The sequence below is a fragment of the Balaenoptera borealis genome (genome assembly GCF_965194805.1).
Source record: "Balaenoptera borealis genome assembly, chromosome: 1".
Taxonomy (NCBI): Eukaryota; Metazoa; Chordata; class Mammalia; order Artiodactyla; family Balaenopteridae; genus Balaenoptera; species Balaenoptera borealis.
The window spans coordinates 48306389-48331525 of NC_138860.1; the positions used below are offsets into that span (position 1 = coordinate 48306389).

The 25137-nt window shown below is 43.4% G+C and overlaps 1 protein-coding gene and 1 long non-coding RNA gene across 4 annotated transcripts in view; one reads left to right on the top strand and one right to left on the bottom strand.

Annotated features, from left to right (window-relative positions):
* Positions 1-25137, top strand: part of RGS8 (regulator of G protein signaling 8) — a 135847-nt gene that overhangs the window by 75832 nt on the left and 34878 nt on the right. The gene's annotated exons all lie outside the window — the stretch shown is intronic.
* On the bottom strand, positions 995-16196 carry LOC309604894. Its single transcript, XR_014231118.1, has 2 exons — positions 10582-16196; positions 995-10549 (listed from the first exon to the last, which is right to left on the bottom strand). It is a non-coding gene; the product is annotated as an uncharacterized lncRNA (long non-coding RNA).

Here is a 25137-nt window from a genome sequence, read left to right on the forward strand (position 1 = left end):
GACTCCTGCCCTTTGAGGGGCAGTGTCACAGATTCCAGGCCTAGGGGTGCAAACCAAAAGGAAGGCTGTGATGGGCTTGCCTGGAAGCGGCTGAACCGAGAGCATGTGACACACTGAGTGTTTGCTTCCTCAGTGATTAATTTATCAGTAAATTCAGAAATGCTGTCTCAAGGGGAAACCTCTGCAACCCATTACTGTGAATGCTCGTGTACCCTGGGAAGTGATTCCTCTGCTATTTTCTACAAGCTGAGAAACACGCATTTTATGCAAGCAGAGAAACACAGAAAATTGCAGTATGGTTCTTGGAGAAATCCCTATTTATCTGAGCCTTGTTCGATCAAAAGCCACCTAGGTTCTGCTGATATTTGTGTTAAAAACAGGGCTATTTAGGCTCATATTTAAAGCTGTAGTGAAATTTCAATTGCATAAACACCAAGTGTGTGTGTACACTTCCTGAGAAGAAGGCAGACGCTGTATCTCATTCCTACTTTCTACCTCCTGCAAAACCAAGTGCCGTGCTGCACCATTTCTCGCCGTTCAATAAATATTTGTTAAATGAATGATGCAATTTGTGGCTTAACTCCTACAAATTTTAATCTCAAATCAGCTTTTCTCAACACTCAGCCCACTCCCTGCACCCCTCCCTGACTTCCCCATCAATGTGTGCCGAGGAAATGCAAACAAAACATAATTAGGAAGGTAAATGTACTTCGAGATGCTCACATACAAACAAATGTAGGCCAAAGGCAAATTTAAATAGTTTTTCAGAATTGTCTGTGGTTATTATCCCTGACCCTCTGCTGGCCCAATTTTAACAGATAATCAGGTTAGAGCTGATATTGGTTCTGTATTTCCACTTTAGAGCAGAGGGGAAAGGCAGGAGGGTGCTGTGAGGAAGAATCAGGAGAAAATAAAGTTAGAAAAACCCCAGAGTTGTGTTGAGCCGAAGACTCAAAAACAAAAGGGATAGTATTTTTATTTTATTTTATTATTATTTTTTAAATTAATTTATTTTTTTAACATCTTTATTGGAGTATAATTGCTTTACAATGGTGTGTTAGTTTCTGCTTTATAACAAAGTGAATCAGCTATACATATACGTATATCCCCATATCTCTTCCCTCTTGTGTCTCCCTCCCTCCCACCCTCCCTATCCCACCCTTCTAGGTGGTCACAAAGCACCGAGCTGATCTAAAAGGGATAGTATTTTTCTTAGCTGAAGCCTGTCGATTTACATTCAGGCTACCCCTCTGCAAGCTCTAATTCTATGTGTTCTCTCATCAGGTTCGCTCAGGGCTGAGGCTGGGAATGGGTGGCAGGTAGGGTTTGTGAGACCAGAGCAGTTTGTTACCCAGACTAGTGTCATCTCCTCTGGGGATGATAAAACTTTGCCAGCCCCCCAGGGAGCAGTTCTGGTTTATGCTTTTGCTACCACCCAAGCAACTCTCCCAGAAATTTGGGTTGCAGGCGAAAGTGCTCCTTCCCCTTCAGAGGGCAATTTGTAGAGGCTGAAGCCTGGAGGGCCAGGGATTTTTGCAAAATTTAGGTCAGGGCTCTGGCTGGAAATTGTATACTCAGTCTGGACCATTCGGAATCCCTCTATCTTGTCCAGCGTTGCAGGGTGCATGGCACATAACAGATACTGAAAATGAATGAATGAATGGGTGAGTGCATGAATGAACTTGCTGAAAACAAAGTGCTCCTGCCTTTTTGTCATTGGCCCGCACATTCCAATGACCCAGTGTACTCCCATTTAGTGGAGGTGACTTGCCGTGTACTTGCAGTTAGTGGACTGTAATATATGTCAGGTGGATATGTATTTGGTGTAAATCAAGGGACAGAAGTTTTTAATCTCCTTCAAAATATTGGGTCATCTCCCAGTGATCCATTCCTTTGACCTGGTCTGAAATTCCCATCATAATTATCACTTAGGGGTTAGATAACAAAGCTGAAGAATTGAATTTGTTTAGGAAGTCACTGGAAAAATGTAACATTGATTTATTTAAGAAGTCACAGATAATGTAAATATTTTACTTGGGATTGGACTTTTAACCCTCTCTCAGGTTAGCTGGTTGATCCCTTTGTTAACAAGTATATGAGAGGGACTTCCCTGGTGGCTCAGTGGTAAAGAATCTGCTTTCCAATGCAGGGGATGTAGGTTCGATCCCTGGTCGGGGAACTGAGATCCCACATGCTGTGGGGCAACTGAGCCTGCGCACCACAATTATTGAGCTCTCGCGCCTCAACAAGAGAGCCTGCGTGCTGCAAACTACGGAGCCCACGTGCCCTGGAGCCCACGCGCTACAACTAGAGAAGAGAAAACCCACATCCCTCAACTAGAGAGAAAACCCAAGCTCTGCAACAAAGAGACCGCGTGCTGTAATGAAAAGATCCTGCATGCCTCAACAAAGATCCCGTGTGCCAAAAAAAATAAGGAAAATAAATAAATAAAATAAATAAATATTTTAAAAAACAAGTATATGAGTTATAAGACAAGAGCTTTAAAAGCAGAGAATCCAGCAGTGACGAGGAAATATCTAAGGGTGGACGACAGCTCAAGGTTTCAGCTCAAAGGTTGACTGGACTCCGAAGGGGAGACCTTTGCCTCTGCCTCTTTAGATAGAGGGTCCTGCTTTCCAGTTTTATCCAGACCTTGCCCCATCCCCAGCTGGAAGTTAAGATCCTTTGTAAATAGCACTCAGTTTTCCAGGTTGCTGGATATGAGGGATGCATCTAACGAGTAATCTCGATGTCAACCCTGTAATCTTAGCTCCTCTCAGGAGCAGTCGCTACCTCCGATGTAAGCGTTGCAGGAACCTTCTTTATGGTACATTTGGAGGGGCAAGAAGTTGCATTTGTCCCAAGGGAAGATTGGAGTATGGCACGAGAGAAATGGTAACTCGGATCTGCTTTTTCTTCTGAGTCTGGCACCTTGCTGCTGGATGAAATTCCCTAAAATGCAGCTGTTATGATGTCATAATTCTGCTCAAAGACATCCAATGGTTGTTTTTTGTCCATCAACTCAAACTCCTCCTATTCTACTCCATGACTCCAACTTCACTTTTTTGCCTTATTTGGGACAGAACAACAGGTAGGGGAAGAAGAGGCCTAAATGTCATGTTGGACATACTTAACAGGTTTTCAAGAAAACATGACAGTATAACCGAATCACTTTGCTGTACACCTGAAAATAGCACAATGTTGTTAATCAACTGTGCTCCAATATAAAATAAAAAATTTAAAAAAAGAAAACATGACAACCACATTGAGTCCATTTATATGACAAATGTCTTACAATGATTCACAATATATGTAATTTATTTATTAGAATTGGGAAGCTTGGAAAGAATATTTGACTGGGATTGGGAAAACTTGAATATGAATCCCAGCTCTGCTCTATTACTCACAATAAATCCTTAAATAATTTAGTTTCCTTCTGGTATCTCAGTTTCCTCAAAGATACTTAGCCCACTGGGTCGTTGTGGTGATCAGAGTAGATGGCTGCAAAAGAGTCCTTTCAAATGCTAAATTTTCAATTCAGAGTTCTTTCAAACACAAAATTTCATCAGTTAACAAAAATTAGAGATTTCGTTAATTTTTAAGTAAAGTGTTATTCAGTATTTTTTGTACTTGATAAAATGAGAAAGCTAGTAAAAAGACTTCGGTCTTCCTGAGACACCTCTGGATCCAGGAGCTCTATTTCACGGAGGCTATGGAACTTAGAGGGTGGAAGATGCATCCTGCATCATCTTCAGGCAGAATGCACCCGAGGAGGGACCTGGGTTCTCGGCTAGAATACCACCCTGGACTGGCACCTCTCTCTCGAAAGGGAAGCCAAGAAGAACGATGCTCTTGGTTATATTTTAGGGCAGGAATGCTAAGGGATCAGAGATTGGTGTGCTTATTAAAACACACAGGGACAGAGTAACCCGATGATTTGTAGAGTGTATGTAGGGGCGCTGTTTGAGGGGTCAGGTTGGGGTGAGTGGTTACACCTGCTTCCTTCCATTTTCCAGGGCAAATGGCTTCAGCTGCTGTCCAGCAACAGCCAGCTCATCAAAGCCTTTGAGAACAGCTTTGAAAATGTGTTAGGCAACAGCCGGGCAGGACTGGCCTGGCAGCTGAGGGACCCCCTCGCTGGAGCAGAGACTTCCGAAGGAGCAGATGGAGGCCTTTCTCCCCCTGGCTGGCTCTCAGGGCTTGTAGGCACGCAGGACTCAGACGCTCAGACCAAAGCAGCTTCTTACCACGTTTTTGCCCTTGGCCCACGGCTCCGGAAGGAGTCTCATACGCCCCTCTGCCGTTTTCCTTTGTGGGGTGTGAGGTGCCGGATCTTATCCAGGGCAGTCACCGACCGTGCAAAGGTTTGCTCTCCCATTAAATTTGCCCTGAGTCTTCTCACGTGTCATTAATCAAGCAGCTGAACCGAGCGGGCACTGCTGGAGCACAGCATTCATTATAGTCCCCAAGGGATTCCTTTCACTCGATTCCAGATCTTTTGGTTCTTGGAATAGAGATATCCGTGCTGCCAGGAAGGCCCAAGCCTGCAGCACGTTGCAGGCCACTCCAGGGACTTTCCCTGTGTCCTTGTCGCAACCCCCAGGGTTCTGTGAATCCCCACGGATTCTCAAGGTCCCTGCAGCAAGCAAGCTGACTTTGGGAAGCGGCAGCCCAGGGAGAAGAGCCTCCAACAGGGCTCTATATGGGAGTTTCTGAGGACACAGCCATATGGCACGTATCTAGCCTGTTTTGTAAAATATTTTCCACTTTCCCTGTGGCAAGTGCTGAGATGACTCTGCCCTTTTCTTCTTCAGGACTGGTGCAATTTTGAACACTGGAAAAGGAGTTTGCTCAGTTAGCAAATTCACCCTCACCTAAGTAACATTGCTGATTTTTTTTCATCTTCAAAAAGGAGAAATCTTGGGGAAAGGTAGATGTGGCTTTAATCCTAGAGGGAAAATAATTATGCATCAGGGAAGTACTTAGGTTTCTCCTAGGACTTTGTGGAAATGTCTTTTGGCTTTCCAGAGAGAAGGGATCATTTGTTCTTCAAGGAAATTTCAAGGACATAATAGTAAATAACTTTATTGAGCATTTCTGTCTGGCAGGCATTACCGTAAGTATACTTAGTTATGATAACTTTTATGGGTATAAAAACTGAGGCACAGCAGGGTTAAGTCACCTGCCTAAAGTCACACAGCTTTTAAGTGGTGGAGCTGGGATTCAAACCAAAGCAGTCTGGCTCCAGAGTCTGCCCTTTTAACTCCTATAATGGACACAATAAAACAAATAAACAAACAAACAAAAACCAGACAAAGAAACCATGTAATGATTAGATGATGCCAGCTCCTTATTCAAAGGTTATCCACTCATTTGTAGATTTTCATGGCTTTGGCTTCTTCTCCTTGATTTTGTATTTTTCTCCATTCTATTGTCCAGCAGCCCCTGTGCCAGAGGGAAGCAGAGGAAGGGAGAGACAGGGAACTCAAATCCATCACTTTCAATCATCATTAGCCATTCTAGTAAATGTCAAGAGAGGAAAACAATCGGTTAATTTGTGTCGTCCTTTCCAGTAGTACCTCTAATTCCCTGAATTAGAGATGATAACACGTTGAAGTTTTTGGAAACCGTATCAGTTCTGAGGCCTTACTTTTCTCTGACTTCATTTGGATCATTTTCATAAGCAATGAGGGGTGGTGACCCACAACAACGTTTTCTCAGTTTTAAGATTCCATCCCTCAATTGAAAGAGGAATTATGTTTTTAATATAGCTTTATTTTTTGAGGGGCATTGATGGGAGTGGCGGGGGGATTACCAGTCTTACCACATTATATGTACCTGCTGATTGTAAGACAACTTAGTTACAGAAATGTTAAAATGTGAGAAAAAAATGTGTTTTAGAATTGAGAAAATATAGAGTATTCTATTCCTATCATTCAACAAGGAATAAGCCTTGTTAAGGTAGCATGTTGTAAAGATTCTTCTTATGTGATCTGCCCTCTCTGGGTATCCGAATTTTGATTACAGTTGTCAGCTGGAGTTCAGCCTTGTTCAGATATCTATTTTTAGCAATAGCTGAAGGTTTTTTTTTTTTTTTTTTCATGACAAGAGGAGGATTACTTAAGAATAAGAGAACTGACTCATGAAAGGGGTCTGAGTTTCTTTCTTGTTAGGAAGGGGCTGGCTTCAGGGGTTGCCCCCGTAATGGGATAGGAATTGAGTGGAGATTCTTATCTGAAGCAGAAGAGTTGGAAAAGTCGGAGAGGTGAGCCAGGTTTGAGATCAGGGAAAGCAGAGAGATTCAAACTCCAGAAATAAATTCAAGCACCAAGACTGCAGTAGATTTGTCATAAAAATGGCCCCATTCTTCTATCTTTCCCTATACTCGTGCCTTTATAATGTGACTTTGCAGCTTTTCTCATCAAGTGTGGGGTCTGTTTATCTAGCTCTTGAATCTCTGCTGGCCTTGTGACTTGCCTTGGCCAGTAAAGTATGGCAGAGTAAAGTTGTGGCAGTACCAAGCCTGGGCTTCAAGAGGTCTTTGCACTTCTGGTCTTTTTTTTGGGGACCTTACCTCTACCATAAAAAAGCTTGGCTAGCCAGATGGTTGATAAGGGACATGTGCCCCGTCACTCTAGCCAACAGACATTCAAGTGCCAGGCATGCTGGTGAGACCATCCTAGACCAGCCAGGCCCTGCTGACCCACCAGTTGACTTTGAATTCATGAACCAGCCTAGTGAAGATCAGCCAAGCCTGGCTCAAATCAGCAGAACCAGCCAGATGACTCAGAGATACATAATCAATAACAAATGGTGATTATTTTAAGTCACTAAGATATTGAGTGGCTTGTTTCACAGCAATAACTAACTGACACAAAGACCAAATACCGGATTGAAATTAGGGCACCAGACCTAAGGGTTTAGAATAAGGCAGAGACTAGGTTTGGAGCAACAGCTGTTCAAAAACAAAAGATGGGCCTAGAGGATCATTGTTGAGAATGGCCTTGGGATGTCTATGACTTACCTTCTTGAGTAGCTGGTCGACTCTTAAATTAGATGTTTTTTTTCTTAAATTTATTTATTGTATTTATTTTTCTTTTTGGCTGCATGCGGGCTTTCTCTAGTTGCGACGAGCGGGGTCTACTCTTCGTTGTGGTGCGCGGGCTTCTCACTGCGGTGGCTTCTCGTTGTGGAGCACGGGCTCTAGGCGTGTGGGCTTCAGAAGTTGTGGCACGCAGGCTCAATAGCTGTGGCACACAGGCTTAGTTGCTCTGCGGCATGTGGGATCTTCCCAGACCAGGGCTTGAACCCGTGTCCCCTGCATTGGCAGGCAGATTCTTAACAACTGCACCACCAGGGAAGCCCTAATTAGATGGGTTTTGACACAGGGCAGAGGCAGAGTAGGGAGAATGAAAACTAGACAAGAAACCAAGATTGTTTTGTTTATAGAAGTATCCCTAGCATTGGTATCCTTAGCACAATGCCTGGCCCTAGGAGGTGATAAATAAATACAAGTTCATTAGATTAATAAGTAAATCCTCTCTTTCCTAGAAATTTCCTTTGTTCATTCATTCATACTTTCAACAGATTTTATACTGAGCACTATATATGGGTGTAGATGCTCATAAGTGGGCAGACATATGGGCACAATTCTGCACAGGTTTTGAAATTCCATATCTACCAGACGCGGAGTGTATGTAAACAATTTACTAAACATTCATCTTAAGCATGTGCATATATACATCAAACTACAGTGTATTCTGATATTTACCTCCAAATCTCTCATATCTAAGGACTGGGTGTGGACTAGGAAATGTCTCTTCTGTTCAGGCTAGAACTCTCTTATTCTTTCTTCGACTTCTGCAAAGTCTATTGACCACATCTGGGTCTCAGGACATTCATGTCAGATATTAGTCTGGGATGTAGGGAATCCTTTCTTAAATAGCTGTTTAAGAGTGATTGTAGGTAGTTCTGCAGTTGCACAAAATTCAAATAGGATTTCTGAGCTCCAAAAGCTGCACAGTTCTGAGTGTGCTGAAATATAGGAAAGTTTGTTTGCCTTCAAAGTGCTCCATAAAATGTGAGTTGTAGCTAGTTATTGCACGTCTATTTTTGCGGTGCTGCAAATATGTCTCACTTGGATCTACTGCCAGTGATGGGAGGGGTCAGGACCTGCTCCAGGACAGGTTTCCAGAGTCAATGTGAAAAAGGGCTAATCCCGTTAGCAGAAGTAATGAATGCTGAGATATCTCCTAGGTGTTCTTATCAAACACCTTCTCTGATTATGGTCTTTTATTATTCTACCGAGTATTTGTTTCATGTATGCAATGATGCAGGCCAGTGGTTCCCAAATCCAGTCCAACTATAGGTCCCAGTCAAAGATAAAGTTATCTCTAACCACAAAAAATGAAAGAAAAAGCTAACATGATCCGGTGTGTACGTGTGCATGCGTACCTGTGCATATGTATGTGTATGTGTGTATATATTTCTTTATATCAGTTTCTAAGTACCTAAATGTGGATGCAAAGTTTCCAACTGGGCTTGCATGGGAAGAATTATCCTTCATTCTCAGATTATGTCCTTCATACTCTTCTTGGCATTAAGATTATTTTATAAAATAATGGCAACAGTAGATAACCACTTTTAATGTTCTTATTTGAAAAAATAAAGATTGATGATCCTGTGGTTGCTGCCTGGGAATTTTATAAATTTACCGGGGCCATGATTTACAGGTCTGGAAATGGCTGAAAGGCTACACTAGGCACTGTGAAAGACAAAGAAGGATGACTTCTTGCTCTCCAAGAGTAAGCAATTCCTGTGGGACAATTAGACATTAGGACAAAACAGCTGGCAAAAAGTTAACTTCCAAAGCTGTGTTCAATAAATGGACTGTGTCATGATAGGTGAGTAAATTAACATACCTATTATATTCAAGAAAAAAATTAACCAATCTGAGGCAAAGAAGGGTTGACGAAGGTTTCAGAAGAAACAAACACAAGTCAGCTTTCTCATAAAGCCGGGATTTTATTAGTTGCCAATGTCAATTTTACTCATTGATTTTAGAAATGAAGTTGGGGTGGTGGATACATTAAAAATGGCTGGTGTGCAAGGAAAGGAGCTGGAAGTACCCAGAATGGGTTTGAAAGCTGGGCTACTCCAGGATGTATGAGTGAGCTTTTGCTGTGTAACAAAATATCCTAAAACTGAATGGCTTAAAACAACAACCATTTATTAGGTCATAATTATGTGAGTCAGTTGGGCAGCCCTTCTGATTTGTACTGGTTTAGCTAATCTTGGTTGGGCTTGCTCATGTGTCAGTAGTCAGCTGGTGGGTTGGCTGGTGGCTGGATTATCCACTGTGACCTCACTCACATGTCTGGCATTAACTGGCTATTGGCTGGTTGGCTGGTACAGTAGTAGTGACTGGGTCACATGTTTCTATTCATCCAGTAAGCTAGTGCAAGCTTCTTCACATGGAGAATGTAGGACTCCGAGAGCAACAAGATAGAGCAAGCCCCAATTTACAAGTGCTTTCCAAGCCTCTACTTACATCCTATTTATTTCTGTATCTCTACATTGTTTCATTCCTTAAGCCAAAGCTTCCCAACTTGTTTGCCTAGTGTATACTGCCGTGTACTCAGATATTCCTTCCCTCAGCATTTGGGCAGAGTGGCAGAGCCATGGACCCCACTTACTCCAGTGTTCCATAAAAAATTTTATTTATTTTTTAAAACAAAAACAAATATATGATTTATTTCAAATAACGTAGAGAAATTTACCAGTGTAACATAATCAAACCAGAAATAATCTCTTGCAGGTTGGAGATAGTATTGAAACTTTTCAGAAAAGAAATCCAAGAGAAAAGGGTTGTATTTTGAATGCAAATGTGATTCATTGTTCTCATAAATTGCTACTCAATCATGCAAAATCTGAGATTCAGAAGGAAAAAAGTCTTGGGAAAGTTATGAACTCTTTTAGCGATCTTTTTGTTAAATAGATCCATCTTTAAAATTTTTTATTGCAGTATATCTGACATATAACATTAGTTTCAGGTGTACAACATAATGGTTCGACATTTGTATGTATTGTGAAGTGATCACAACAATAATATTTTAAATCCATCACCACAAATAGTTACAGTTTTTTTTCTTGTGAGGAGAGAACTTTTAAGACTTCCCCTCTTAGCAACTTTCAAATATACAATATGGTATCATTAACTATAGTCACCATGCTGTACATTACATCCCGTGACTCATTTATTTTACAACTAGAATTTTGTACCTTTTGACCCCCTTCACCCATTTCACTCAACCCCTACCTCCCACCTCTGGTAACCACCAATCTGTTCTCTGTATCTATGAGACTTTGTTTGTTTAGATTCCACATACAAGTAAGATCATGTGGTATTTATCTTTCTCTGTCTAACTTATTTCACGTAGCATAATGCCCTCAAGGTCCACCCATGTTGTTGCAAATGGCAAGATTTCATTCTTTTTAATGGCTGAATAGTATTCCATTATGTGTGTGTATACATATATATATTTCCATTCTATTATGTGTATATATGTATATATATACCACATTTTCTTTGTCCATCATCCATTGATGAACATTTGTTTCCATATCTTGGCTACTGTTTTTTTTTTTTAATTTTATTGAAGTATAGTTGATTTACAATGTTGTGTTAATTTCTGCTGTATAGCAAAGTGACTCAGTTATAGATATATATTCTTTTTAATATTCCTTTCTATTATGGTTTACCACAAGATATTTAATATAGTTCCCTGTGCTATACAGTAGGACCTTGTTGTTTATCCAACCTATATATACTAGTTTGCATCTGCTAATACCAAACTCCCAGTCCTTCCCTCCCCCATCCCCCTCCCCCTTGGCAACCACAAGTCTGTTCTCTCTGTCTGTGCACATCTTAGCTATTATAAATAGTGCTGCAATGAACATGGAGGTTCAGATATCTTTTCAAGTTATTGTTTTATTTCTTTCAGGTAAATATCCAGAAGTGGAATTGCTGGATCTCCTGGTAGTTCTATTTTGAATTTTTTGAGGAACCTCCATAAATGTTTCCCATAGCAGCTGCACCAGTTTACATTCCTACCAACAATGCAAAGGTTCCCTTTTCTCCTCATCCTCACCAACACTTGGTATTTCTTGTCTTTTTGATAATAGCCATTCTAACAACCGTGAGGTGATATCTCACTGTGGTTTTGATTTGCATCTCCCTGATGGTTAGTGATGTTGAGCACTTTCATGTACCTGTTGGGCATCTGTACATCTTCTTTGGAAAAATGTCTATTCAGATCCTCTGCCCATTTTCTAATTGGACTGTTTGGTTTTTTGCTACTGAGTTATATGAGTTCTTTGTATAGTTTGGATATTAACCCCTTATATGATTTGCAACTATTTTCTCCCATTTGGTAGATTGCCTTTTCACTCTGTTGATGGTTTCCTTTGCTGTCAAAAACTGTTTTCTGTGTTTGCCATGATATGTGAAAATCTGGGCAGTAATACTCTAAGCCAGTAGTTGTCAGGTGTGGTCCTAGATATGCAACATCAGCATTACTGGGAATTTGTTAGAAATGCAAATTCTCAGAACCCACCCTAGACCTACTGAATGGGAAAATCTGGGGGTGTAGGCCACAGTTTATTTTTTCAAACCACTTTCTCAATGGTCACCAATTCAACCTAAAATTCAAAGTCTGCCACCATCTTCATTTCAGTTATCACTCACGTTGACTTCTCCAAGGTATATGACACCTGCGTCTCAAAAGCTCATCTTTCCTGTCTTCTATTACATTTCATTCCTCTGGTTTCCTTATCACTCACTCTGATAATCTCTGATTGACTCCTCTTTCTCTCCTCCTCTTTTAAATATAGTCACTTCTCAAGGTTCTGCCCTCAGCCCCTCTCTTGAGTGATTTCATCTATTCCCATCTCTTATCTTCAAGGAGAGAGCTCCCAGCTTTCCACGCTTTTGCTGAGATCAGCACTATATTTCCATCTCCTCTTGATCTTCTTCCCTAGTAATAGTAATAGTTTAATAGCTCAAACAATCCTAAACCAAACACATTAGTTTTCCTGTTACCAGCCTACATCTGCTCTTTCTCTTGGGTCCCCTAGCTTTCAAAGCCTGTTTTCAAATGTAAGATTATAGATCCCATCTCCCTCCCATCCTTCTCCATTCTGAACTCCTCCATCCCTCACTTCAAATCAAGACCTGCTGATTCAGCCTTCACATATCTCTGTACTTTGTTCATCCCCTCTCACCCAGGGATTTATAATAACCTTGATTGGCTTCATTTTCCTCCAGTCTCTCTCTACTCAGTATCTCCTTAAGACTCAGATCTGGAGATTGGTTCAAGATGACGGAGTAGAAGGATGTGCACCCATCCCTCTTGCAACAGCACTGGAATCACAGCTAACTGCTGAACAATCGTTGACAGGAAGACACTGGAACTCACCAAAAAAGATACCCCATGTCCAAAGACAAAGGAGAAGCCACAATGAGACGGTAGGAGGGGTGCAATCACAATAAAATCAAATCCCATAACCGCTGGGTGGGTGACTCACAAACTGTGGTAAACACTTATACCACAGAGGTCCACTCACTGGAGTGAAGGTTCTGAGCCTGACGTCAGGCTTCCCAACCTGGGAGTCCGGCAATGGGAGGAGGAATTCCCAGAGAATCAGACTTTGAAGCCTAGTGGGATTTGATTGCAGGACTTCAACAGGACTGGGGGAAACAGAGACTCCATTCTTGAAGGACACATACACGGTAGTGTGTGCATTGGGACCCAGGGGGAAGGAGCAGTGACCCTATAGGAGACTGAGCCAGGCCTGCCTGCTGGTGTTGGAGGGTCTCCCGCAGAGGTGGGGGGCAGCTGTGGCTCACTGTGGGGACAAGGACACTGGCAGCAGAAGTTCTGGGAAGTACTCCTTGGTGTGAGCCCTTCCGGAGTCCACCATTAGCCCCACCAAAGAGCCTGCAGGCTCCAGTGCTGGGTCGCCTCAGGCCAAACAACCAACAGGGAGGAAACTCAGCCCCACCCATTAGCAGACAAGTGGATTAAAGTTTTGCTGAGCTCTGCCCACCAGAGCAACACCCACCTTTATCCACCACCAGTCCCTCCCATCAGGAAGCTTGCACAAGGCTCTTAGATAACCTCATCCACCAGAAGGCAGACAGCAAAAGCTAGAAGAACTAAAGTCCTGCAGCCTGTGGAATGAAAACCACATTTCACAGATAGACAAAATGAAAAGGCAAAGGACTATGTACCGGATGAAGGAACAAGATAAAACCCCAGAAAAACAACTAAATGAAGTGGAGATAGGCAACCTTCCAAAAAAAGAATTCAGAATAATGATAGTGAAGATGATCCAGGACCTCAGAAAAAGAATGGAGGCAAAGATCGAGAAGATGCAAGAAATGTTTAACAAAGACCTAGAAGAATTAAAGAACAAACACCTAGAAGAATTAAAGAACAAACAAACGGAGATGAACAATACAATAACTGAAATTAAAAATACACTAGAAGGAATAAATAGAGGCATAACTGAGGCAGAAGAATGGATAAGAGACCTGGAAGACAGAATGGTGGAATTCACTGCTGCGGAACAGAATAAAGAAAAAAGAATGAAAAGAAATGAAGACAGCCTAAGTGACATCTGGGACAACATTAAACACACCAACATTTGCATTACAGGGGTCCCAGAAGGAGAAGAGAAAAAGGACCTGAGAAAATATTTGAAGAGATTATAGTCGAAAACTTCCCTAACATGGGAAGGGAAATAGCCACCCGAGTCCAGGAAGCGCAGAGAGTCCCAGGCAGGATAAACCCAAGGAGGAACACACCGAGACACATAGTAATCAAAGTGACAAAAACTAAAGACAAAGAAAAATTATTAAAAGCAACAAGGGAAAAATGACAAATAACATACAAGGGAACTCCCATAAAGTTAACAGCTGAGTTTTCAGCAGAAACTCTACAGGCCAGAAGGGAGTGGCACAATATATTTAAAGTGATGAAAGGGAAGAACCTACAACCAAGATTACTCTACCTGGCAATGATCTCATTCAGATTTGACGGAGAAATCAAAAGTTTACAGACAAGCAAAACCTAAGAGAATTCAGCAGCACCAAACCAGCTCTACAACAAATGCTAAAGGAACTTCTCTAAGTGGGAAACACAAGAGAAGAAAAAGACCTACCAAAACAAACTCAAGACAATTAAGAAAATGGTCATAGGAACATACATATCAATAATTACCTTAAATGTGAATGGATTAAATGCTCCAACCAAAAGACACAGGCTCGCTGAATGGATACAAAAACAAGACCCATCTATATGCTGTCTACAAGAGACCCACTTCAGACCTAGGGACACATACAGACTGAACGTGAGGGGATGGAAAAAGATATTCCATGCAAATGGAAATCAAAAGAAAGCTGGAGTAGCAATAGTCATATCAGATAAAATAGACTTTAAAATAAAGAATGTTACAAGAGACAAGGAAGGACACTACATAATGATCAAGGGATCAATCCAAGAAGAAGATATAACAATTATAAATATATATGCACACAACACAGGAGCACCTCAATACATAAGGCAAATGCTAACAGCTATAAAAGAGGAAATCAAAAGTAACACAATAATAGTGGGGGACTTTAGTCAGACTCCCTGACTTCAGACTATACTACAAAGCTACAGTAATCAAGACAATATGGTACTGGCACAAAAACAGAAATATAGTTCAATGGAACAGGATAGAAAGCCCAGAGATAAACCCATGCACCTATGGTCAACTAATTTATGACAAAGGAGGCAAGGATATACAATGGAGAAAAGACAGGCTCTTCAATAAGTGGTGCTGGGGAAACTGGACAGCTACATGTAAAAGAATGAAATTAGATCACTCCCTAACACCATACACAAAAATAAACTCAAAATGGATTAAAGACCTAAATGTAAGACCAGACGCTATAAAACTCTTAGAGGAAAACATAGGAAGAACACTCTTTGACATAAATCACAGCAAGATCTTTTTTGGTCCACCTCCTAGAAAAATGGAAATAAAAACAAAAATAAATAAATGAGACCTAATGAAACTTAAAAGCTTTTTTTTTGCACAGCAAAGGAAACTACAAACAAGACAAAAAGACAACCCTCATTATGGGAGAAAATATTTGCAAATGAATCAACAGACAAAGGATTAATCTCCAAAATATATAAACAGCTCATGCAGCTCAATATTAAAAAAAACAAAAACAAACAACCCAATCCAAAAATGGGCAGAAAACCTAAGTAGACATTTCTCCAAAGAAGACATACAGATGGCCAAGAGGCACATGAAAAGCTGCTCAACATCACTAATTATTAGAGAAGTGCAAATCAAAACTACAATGAGGTATCACCTCACACCAGTTAGAATGGGCATCATCAGAAAATCTACAAACTACAAATGCTGGAGTGGGTGTGGAGAAAAGGGAACCCTCTTGCACTGTTGGTGGGAATGTAAATTGATACAGCCACTGTGGAGAACAGTATAGAGGTTGCTTAAAAAACTAAAAATAGAATTACCATATGACCCAGCAATCCCACTACTGGGCATATACCCAGAGAAAACCACAATTCAAAAAGACACATGCACCCCAATGTTCATTGCAGCACTATTTACAATAGCCGGGTCATGGAAGCAACCTAAATGCCCATCGACAGACGAATGGATAAAGAAGATGTGGTCCATATATACAATGGAATATTACTCAGCCATAAAAGGGAACGAAACTGGGTCATTTGTAGAGATGTGGATGGATCTAGAGACTGCCATAGGGAGTGAAGTAAGTCAGAAAGAGAAAAACAAATATCGTATATTAACACATATATGTGGAATCTAGAAAAATAGTACAGATGAACCAGTTTGCAAGGCAGAAGTAGAGACACAGATGCAGAGAACAAAAGTATGGACACCAAGGAGGGAAAGCGGGGTGGGGGCCGTGGTGGGATGAATTGGGCGATTGGGATTGACATGTATACACTAATATGTATAAAATAGATAACTAATAAGAACCTGCTGTATAAAAAATAAATAAAATAAAATTCAAAAAAACCCAAAACTCATATCTGATAATGCAAATGATTTGACCAACACTCCTTTATTTAAAACATTTTTTTTTCTTTTTTTTACCATCTGGTTGCAATGTACCCATTAATTTACATCATCCACTGCAGCCTCCTATCACACTTTACTTTCTGCTCCAGCCTCCCTAGGAAGAGCACTCACTTCCCCAAACACCTGGGTCACCTCTAGACTCTATGCCTTTGCCCAGGCTGTTACTCAGCCTTGAATTCTCCTCTCACTAAACTCCGCTGGTCAAAATCCACAGGTAACCTTCACCATGCGGGTCAGATGAGGCCTCCAGTGAGAGGACAGCTCTGCTTTCTCACGTGGACCTGGTCTCTCCTCCCCCGAGTGTTTCTGTGTCACTCTCTGTGTCCTTAGTTCACTTATCTATACACTAGCATCACTTATTTAAATCTCTCTCTCCTCGGATCACCCGAGACATGACAAGGATGTCTCAGTCATCTTTGCAACCCCACAGCACACAGTAGGCTCCAACGATTGTTTGAATTGCCCTGATTTTGTTGAATTGGGGCAGTGTTTGATGCTGCAGTGAAATGGTGATCGTGACCCTTTACAGAGGCACTGTCCTAACCGGAGCAACCATACCCTGAGGGCCATCCGGGGCAGCGCTCGTCAGGGCATCTGAAGGCAGACCTAAAGGAAAAGAACTAGCTTGTAGCGGGGAGGACGCTTCTCTGGAAGTCTGTCGCAGTTCTTGGCCCCTGCTTCCCACCCCTCCCTCCGGAGAAGGCCCTCATTTGTGAGCTGTTTCCCTTCATTAGCTGTGCTTGTTGAGTCTCCCCAGCTGCACTTCCTTTGGTCTTCTCTGGCTTCGCTGTTTGTTTGTTTCCCAGTCAGCCTCTTTCTCTGGCTGTGGTTGTAAATAGAGCCGATGACTGTCAGCTCAGGGGCCTGTGCGGTGAACCTGCCGCACGTGGCGGCAGGTAGAGTAGACTCGAGAATCCAATGCGAAGGGTTACCCCTGACGCTCAGAAGCCGCTCCAGGTGCCGGCCCGAGCTGTCCAAAAGGTTTCGCTCCTCACCATCCAAATGGAACTTTACAGACAGAAGCATCCCGTGACACGCCCTCTCCATCCCCTCCTGGGCCTCCCTCTCGCTCCTGTTTTTGCCACCTCAGCCCCGTCACAGGTTGGGCCATTGTAAGAGGGGGCACTCAGCCTTGCCTGTGGCGTGGAGTGACAAATAACACGAAACATTTCATGCTCTGTACTCTTCTAGGCCTGATTTTTGTCTCCTCGTCGAGAAAGTTGGAATTGTGCTTTGTCTACGTTGCCCAGCCATTCTGAATCCCTAAGCCAGAGTGGCCTGGCTTGTTGGCTGTGGCAGGAGAGACACCACCTTGAAGCCAGAGCGGGAGCAGGGCCTTTGGCTCTCGTGTCCAACCTGGTCTGTTTTTGAGCCAAAGCAGGTCCTTCTCTCTCCCTGATGCCAGTTACCCTGCTTCACCTCCTTCCTCAGTGTGCGACCCAGGGGACCTCCTCCCTCCCCAACCTCCACCCTCAGACCCCTCTGGGCTCTGCCTCTCTCTGAATTCTTCAGAGCGTCGGCCCCTCGGAGGCAGCTGCCAGTGAACAAGCTGTCAGCAGGAGAGCCACATAGGCAGTGCCATCCTGCTGGAGTCTGCGGTCCTCCCCCGACTCTGCGTGGCAGTGCGCATCATCTGTCAGAGTGCCCCCTCCCCTCCCTCCTCCTCCCCACCCCCTTCCCCTGGCGCTCGCTGCATTCCCGTTCATGAGCTGCAAAGCCAGGCAGGCGAGGAGCCAAGCTAGTGGGAGCCGCGTGTTGCAGCCGCTCTGCTAGGGGCCGAGGTGAGGTGAGCCGCCCCTCGGCCACCCTCTCCCATGTACCAGCAGGTGGCCGACTCTGTCACTCAGGGCTTCACCGAGCCATGCCCAGCTGGGGCTCGCGCCGGCCACACCTTCCCAGCTGCACTGCCCACCGCCAGACAGGTAAGAGAGAGCAGCTCTTCCAGCAGGGCCTGAGTGGGTCCCTGAACAGGTCGTCCTGAGCCACGGGTCTTGCTGGGAAGTGCAGAACAACCCAAGGCAGAAAAGGCACCGTCCGCCCGTCATAATCCTCCTTCGTTCTCTAATAGTGCTCCTCAGAGTGGGTTAAGCCAGTCACCCTTGCCAGGAACAAGGGTGCAGGAATATGCCCATCCTTCCCAGTTAGTGGGCGCTAAGCTGCAAATGTCCTTTTTTTGTTCTTCCTCCTCCTCGATCTCAACTCCCCAGGTCCCCTGAAACCTGCCTTCTGATCCAAAGGGATGCAGTATCTTCCCTCAGATCCCTTCGGGAACTCTGCGAATATGGTAGGTTGCTGTCTGGACCGTGAGGCTTTCTCTGTTAGTTTCATTCATGTCTTTTTCTGCTGTTGTTTTGATCGGATCACCTGCACAGCAGTCTGGCTGCCCACAGCGTCTCTTCTGTTTCCAGACAGCATGCAGGTCTCCCGTGTTGCTGGTGACTAACACCGGTGACACATTCCAACGCAGGAGGACTCACAATCACAATGAGTTTGAGGGAGATCAAAATATACTGGAGGTCACCAATTTCTTTTTTTTTTTCAGCTTTATTGAGATGTAATAACAAATAAAATTATAATATGTTTAAAGTGCACAATGGGATGATTTGATGCATGTATACATTGTGAAAGAATTCCCACCGTCGAGTTAATTAACACATCCACTGGCAGGTCACCAATTTCTAGTTTAAAAATGTTATTCCACCTTTTTATTATTATACATAATACTGAAATAACATCATAGTTAAAATTTTGTTCACATGCTGGATTGTTTTCTTAGACATATTCTTAGAATGAGACTTGCTTGGATGACTTTTTTTTTAAATTGATACAAGTGACATATAACATTATTTTGGTTTCCGGTATACAACATAACGATTTGATATATGTATATATTGTGAAAAGGTCACCACAATTAAGTCCAGTTAACATTCATCACCACACATAGCTGCAGATTTTTTTTTTTTGGCAGGTCACCAATTTCTAAGCAGTGAGTCGAGGACACAGTTACCACCTACAGGAGGTGATGAATCTTTGGCATCAGCTAACCGGGTCCTTCTCAGAGCTGTCTAGGGGGGCCATGGAGGAGGAAAGTGGCTTTTCTCTGTGTTAGAGTCACTCAGTATCACTCCATTGTTTCACTCCATACTCAAAACCTGCCTTTCAGGTCCTCATAGGTCTTTATCTTGGAAAGCATTCAATCTAATGAAATAGGAAGGAAAGCCTACCCCATCCTGCAACTTGGGACATTTTTGAATTATTCGTTCCTACAGTTTTGGAAAACTCCAGGGTTTTCTTGGAAGATGCAAGAGGTGCTGGAATGTGGGGGAGTGAGGTAACTGTTATCATGAGCGCATCTAAGTGCTTGGGGAAAGTTCAAAGCTCTAAACATGCAATGTGGTATTATGCTGATGACAGCTATTATTTTTAGTTTGGGCACGATAGCCCAATGAACACTCAGTCAATCTGGCAAACTAGTTTTTATTAGCCATTTGCTCTCTGTTCAATCCTTAGAGTAGGTGTCCTAGAGGAAAGTTGATGGGAGTGGGGTGAGCGGGGGTTGGAGTGTGTCGGGTGGCTCCTAGCCCACCATGGCCAGGCAGAGGTAAGCTGCTCCTGGGGACCAGGTTCTGCTGGCATTTAAAAAAAAATTTTCACACAGTGCCTTACACACAAAGGAATCTGAAAACTTCCTCATATTCTTTGTCCAGTTGAATTAGACCTGCTAATGAAGCCAAGGTGTTTCCCCTATGGGTCAGTGAGCTCTGGCCTGAAGGGCATGGTTCTTTAGCCACAAGAGCCATTTCACAAATGCCAGGGACTCCCGAGGGATTGAACAAGAGTGTGGATGGACGGCACAAATCCATCGTGTTTCCATTTAAAAAACCCTCCCAATGTGGGTCTCAGGGACAGGTCAGCTGCAGCAGCACTGAAAAGGATGTGATGTTGTATAGAGTGGAAGAAGCCCTGGCTGTCCTGGGTTCGAGTCTCCCTAGGGTCATTAATTGAATTACTCTGTGCCCTTCACTCAGGGCTCCTAAACAGTTTTGGTTTTGTAATCTGTAAAATGGGCACAGAAACAAGTGCCCAGCTTACCTCGAAAGGTTTTTGTGAGGATCAACTGAAAGAAATAATGATAGCTCCCAATTATCAAGATGTGCCGGGAAACTTTGCTAGGTACTTTCCTTACATGCTGCTGTTTAATCCTCCCAAATTCCCCAAACAAACTGAGTCTCAAGGAGCTTAAGAAACCTGATCAGCTAAAGAAGTGAAAGCAGTTTGTAGGCTGTGACAGTGCCATACAAATGTAAGTTTTGTTGTGTATCATGATTTCATGGCTTAGAATACTTGTCCTGTTAATCCTATCCCAGGCTCTCTGTTTTGTGCTTTCTCATGTCCTCTTTGTCCAAATACCTACAGCTCCAGAGTCACTAGAAATGCTCCTTGTGTCTCCTCTGTGCCTTGAGGATTAGAATATTGTTTGCTGTCCAAGAAGCATCAGCATTCTCATCAGAACATTTATCAGTGTTCTCTGTATGGAATTTCCACAAAGCTTTTGAATCCTTCAATAAAAGGTCCTAGAAAGAAGAGGGTCTCAGAGAAGCTGAATGGCTTAAGGTAGATTCCTACCAGGGCCTTGTCTCTCAAGGAGAAGTGTCAGAATTTGCTCAGCATCTTTGTGCATCAGAGCACACCCACACAACCCTGGTTCCTCCTCCCGCCCCCAGTGCAGACATTAATGTGCACCTAGCACAGGCTCGAAAGCAAGGCATCTCATTTCCCAGAGAGCGCTGTGAAGGTAGTAGCAGATCCCAGCGGGAGAGCTGTCCCCAGTCACCACACCACTATTTCCTGCCGCTGTTGTGGCCAGCCCCCATCCCTGGGTCTGACGGCTTGTGGAGTTTCCTTTTTGCATGACTCTAGGTGGCTGGCTAGAATGTAGCTGGCAGGGAGGACATAAAAGCCATTGGCTGAAGTCATTAAAAATGGAGGATGAGAAAGAGCTTATTTTATATTCAGAGGAGGGGGAGAGTGCTGAAACTGCTTTCTGCCCACAGCTGTAGACCCTGATGGCAAATGGTAAAGCTTTTGTTACTGCCTACGAAGGCGAAGAGATTGATAACCAGCACCCTGGCACTGCGAGAAAGGAGGAGAGCCACATTTCAGTTGTGGCGGTGCCTCGTGCGCTTACATCTCAGCCCCAGGGCTTTGAAAACTAGGTCCTGCTGCTTTTCCATCTCTGGTCCTGCTGCCCTTTCCTCTGCAGCCTCCCCTCCACCCCTATTTGGTCTTGGGCCTCTGTCTTCTATGACTCTGATGCTCTCCATGTTTTCATAAGGCTGAAGAATTTACAATCCGTGTTTGCTTATATATCTATTGAATTCTTACAGTAACACAGGAAGTTGGCGTTGCCTTAGTATTCTGATTTCAGAGATGGGAAAGCAAGGTCTTAAGCCAAGATGACCCAGCCATGAAGGGGTGGAGTTGGAGTTTGAGCCCTTGTTACCGGACCCGGAAGCCCGTACTGTTTCTGTGACTCCATGCTGCCTCTTCGAGCCAGCATCCTGCTCCAAACATAGTTTCACTCACCCACCCGACGGCTGGTTCAGTTAAGTTCAGCAAACATTTACTGAGCATCTTCTTGGTGCCAGGCACTGGGCTAGGTGTTGGTGATGTAGAGATGAAAAAAACATTTTTTACCTGTGTAGTGTACATAGGTCATGTGATGGACCTATGCTGCCTGGTACATTGCTTGGCACACAGGAGATACCTAAATGTTAGTTGAATAAATGAATGAAAGAACGAATGAGAGGATATACTTTCCTATCCTTGGTGAACTTGAGAGAGTCTGGTTAGGAGAAGAGAGTTGCAGGCACTTAATCGTGCCAGGTGCTGAGGTAGGGAAGTTTGGGAGCACAGAGTAGGGCACTTGCGGAACCTGGCTGTACAGGGGAAGCTGCTTGGAGGAAGTGGTCCTGAAGTGCAGCTTGAAGGGTGAGTAGGCAGAGCGAATGGTAGAAACGAGGCCTAGAAACTTGGAGCCGTGGTGTGTGCTCAAGATTGTGAACAGTGTGGAGTCACTGGAACATGAAGCACAAGCCACGGGGATGGTGGGTGACTCTCCAGGTAGGCAGGCCCCAGCTCTTGGGGAGCTTATGTGTCAGAATCTTTTTTTTTTTTTTTTTTTTTTTGGCTGCGTTGGGTCTTCGTTGCTGCGCGCAGGCTTTCTCTAGTTGCAGCGAGCGGGGGCTGCTCTTAGTGGCGGTGCGCGGGCTTCTCCTTGCAGTAGCTTCTCTTGTTGTGGAGCACAGGCTCTAGGCACACGGGCTTCAGTAGTTGCAGTGTGTGGGCTCAGTAGTTGTGGTGCACAGGCTGTAGGGGGCATGGGCTTCAGTAGTTGTGGCATGTGGGCCTAGTTGCTCCACGGCATGTGGGATCTTCCCGGACCAGGGCTCGAGCCCGTGTCCCCTGCATTGGCAGGTGGATTCTCAACCACTGCGTCACCAGGGAAGTCCTATGTGTCAGAATCTTTATTCAAGCTCAAACTTTATCCTTAGGCTAGCGGGGCTTATAGGTTGTAAGGGGAAGGGAACATAATCACATTTTTGATTTAAACAGGAGATTATGGCTGCAGAACGGAGTTGAATTTAAGGAGGTAGGCTAGATCACAGATCACGAGGACAAGAACTAAGGACCATGAGCCAAGACGTGAACCAGAGCAGTGATAGTAAGGATGGAGTGGAGGCCGGTGTAAAAACTATAAAGGAGATTTAATCAGTATGATTTGGTAACTGGTTGACTATAGGAGATGACAGAAAAGGTGTCATCTCTAATTACTTCCCTATTTTTGGCTTGAGTTACTCAGTGGATGGTGGTGCCAGAAACTGAAACCAGGGCTTCCAGAGGAAGCCAAGATTTGTATGTGTGTGGCAGGTACGGTGGGGAATAAAATGGGTCAGGAAAAGAAAGGGATATGGTGTGCTCTATTTTTAGGTATATTTGCATTTGTTGTACCTGGGGAATATCTGAAGGGTATGTTCAGCAGCCCATGGGCTATAAGAATGTTTACAACTGGTAGGGGGCCCAGAATTAGAGGAAAGTATTTAGAAATGGTCAGTATAGCCGTGTAGTTAGGACTGTGGACAAGAATGAGATTGCCGAAGAAGCATTTAAGGAGAGAAGAGCAGGGAGCCAAGGTTAGAGGGCGGGAGAATATCAACATTTATGGGGTGAGGAGGAGGAGGCAGCACAGGAGACCAAGGGACAGGGCAGTTAGGAGAGTGTAAGGTCGAGGAGGTGAAGAGAGTAGAGATGCTAGAAGTGAACGGTCACCGTGGTGAATGCAGTGAAGAGGTCCTTAAGGACAAGGGTTATTTGACCTCACAGGATGGGAGTCACTCTTTCAAGGGAGTGGTAGGGATGGAAGCCAATCGTGAAGGATTGAGGAGGGGATAGGAAACAGGGAAACGGGAGATTCTCTCAGACAGCTTTGCTGACAAAGGGAGGAATACCCAAGAGGGAATTTTTTTTTTTTTTTAATGAAAGAGTATTTTTATTAGTAAGTGTAATGGGAGAGAGAGAGAGAATAAAGATAGAGGTGAGAGTTGATAAAGCAAGGTAAGTGGGGAAGGAGGGGCTCGAAGCTAAGGAGGAAGAATTTGCCCTGAATAGACACATCTGAGAGGGGTGGATGTGTGTAAATGTGGACAGACTTGTAGGGGAGGAGATGGGGAAAGAGGCTGAGGTATTTCATACCTGAGGCCTGGATTATCTTGATGAAACAGGAGATGAGGCTGTGGGCGTGTGAAGGATTGTGTGACATGAGCTCTCTCTCTCTGTACTGTGGCTTCCTGCCCTTCAGCTGCCTTCACGGAAGCCAGCTGGCCACTGGGAAGCTAATTTGTAAAAACTGAGTTCACTGTTTAAGGCTGAGGTCACAATAGGGACAGAGAAGAGTTGGGGAGGTAAGCGAACAGATCATCCTTTGCCTCCTCAGCCAAGGTTGACTTATTGCCCTCCTGGATTCTGGGTGTGTAGGTGGTCAGGTCAGCAGTAGGAAGAAAGGAGGTAGCTGGATTCTGCCCCAGCAGCTCTGGGCTTGAGTCCTGGCTATGACTCTAAGAAACGTGACTTTGGGCGAAGTCTTTAAAGTTTAGTTTCTGTAGGTGATATCTAAGAGTTATACCCACTCTAACCTCTATGAATTTTGGCACCTACTTCCTAGGAGTCAAATAATAGTTTTTTCTGAAAATTGATTTATTTATGGGGAAGAAAGTTCACAATGGAAAATATACAGGAAATCAATTCCCATTCAAATTGCACTTTTCTTCCGTAGTTTGATTTCCTTGCACTGATAGTTTACACATGGTATGCTCATTTTACTAAAGCACATATTGTTACTGGTCACACTACTTAAAAAATTTTTTATACATAATATCAGATATACATGAGTCAAGAAAATAGGACAATGATCCCCTCTGTACCTACCACTCAGCTTCGACCCCCTTGCACTCCCCACCCTAGATGATTTTGAAGCAGTTCCCAGATAGCATATCATTTCAATGCTAAATATTTCCAAGTGTATTTCTAAAGAAGAAGGTTGCTTAAGGAAAAAAAAATCTCAAGATCAATATCACACTAATAACAATAATCAGTGCTCACATTTCCATAATTGTCTCATAATATTTTTATGGTTTTAAATTTGAATCAGGATGCAAATTAAATTCCATATACTACATTAGGTGGATGTGCTTCTTAAGATTTTTTTTTTTTTTTACCACCGAAGACCATTGTCTGAGAGATAGCTCTGTTATCCTACAACATCTCCTGATTTCATGTAATTTCCCCCAGTGTTGGTCTGCCATTTAATTTTAGATCCAAGGCACAATTGCAGTTTAGACACCAAAGCCTCCAAAGTTTCATTGTAAAATTCCTCTAGACACACTTAGAAGG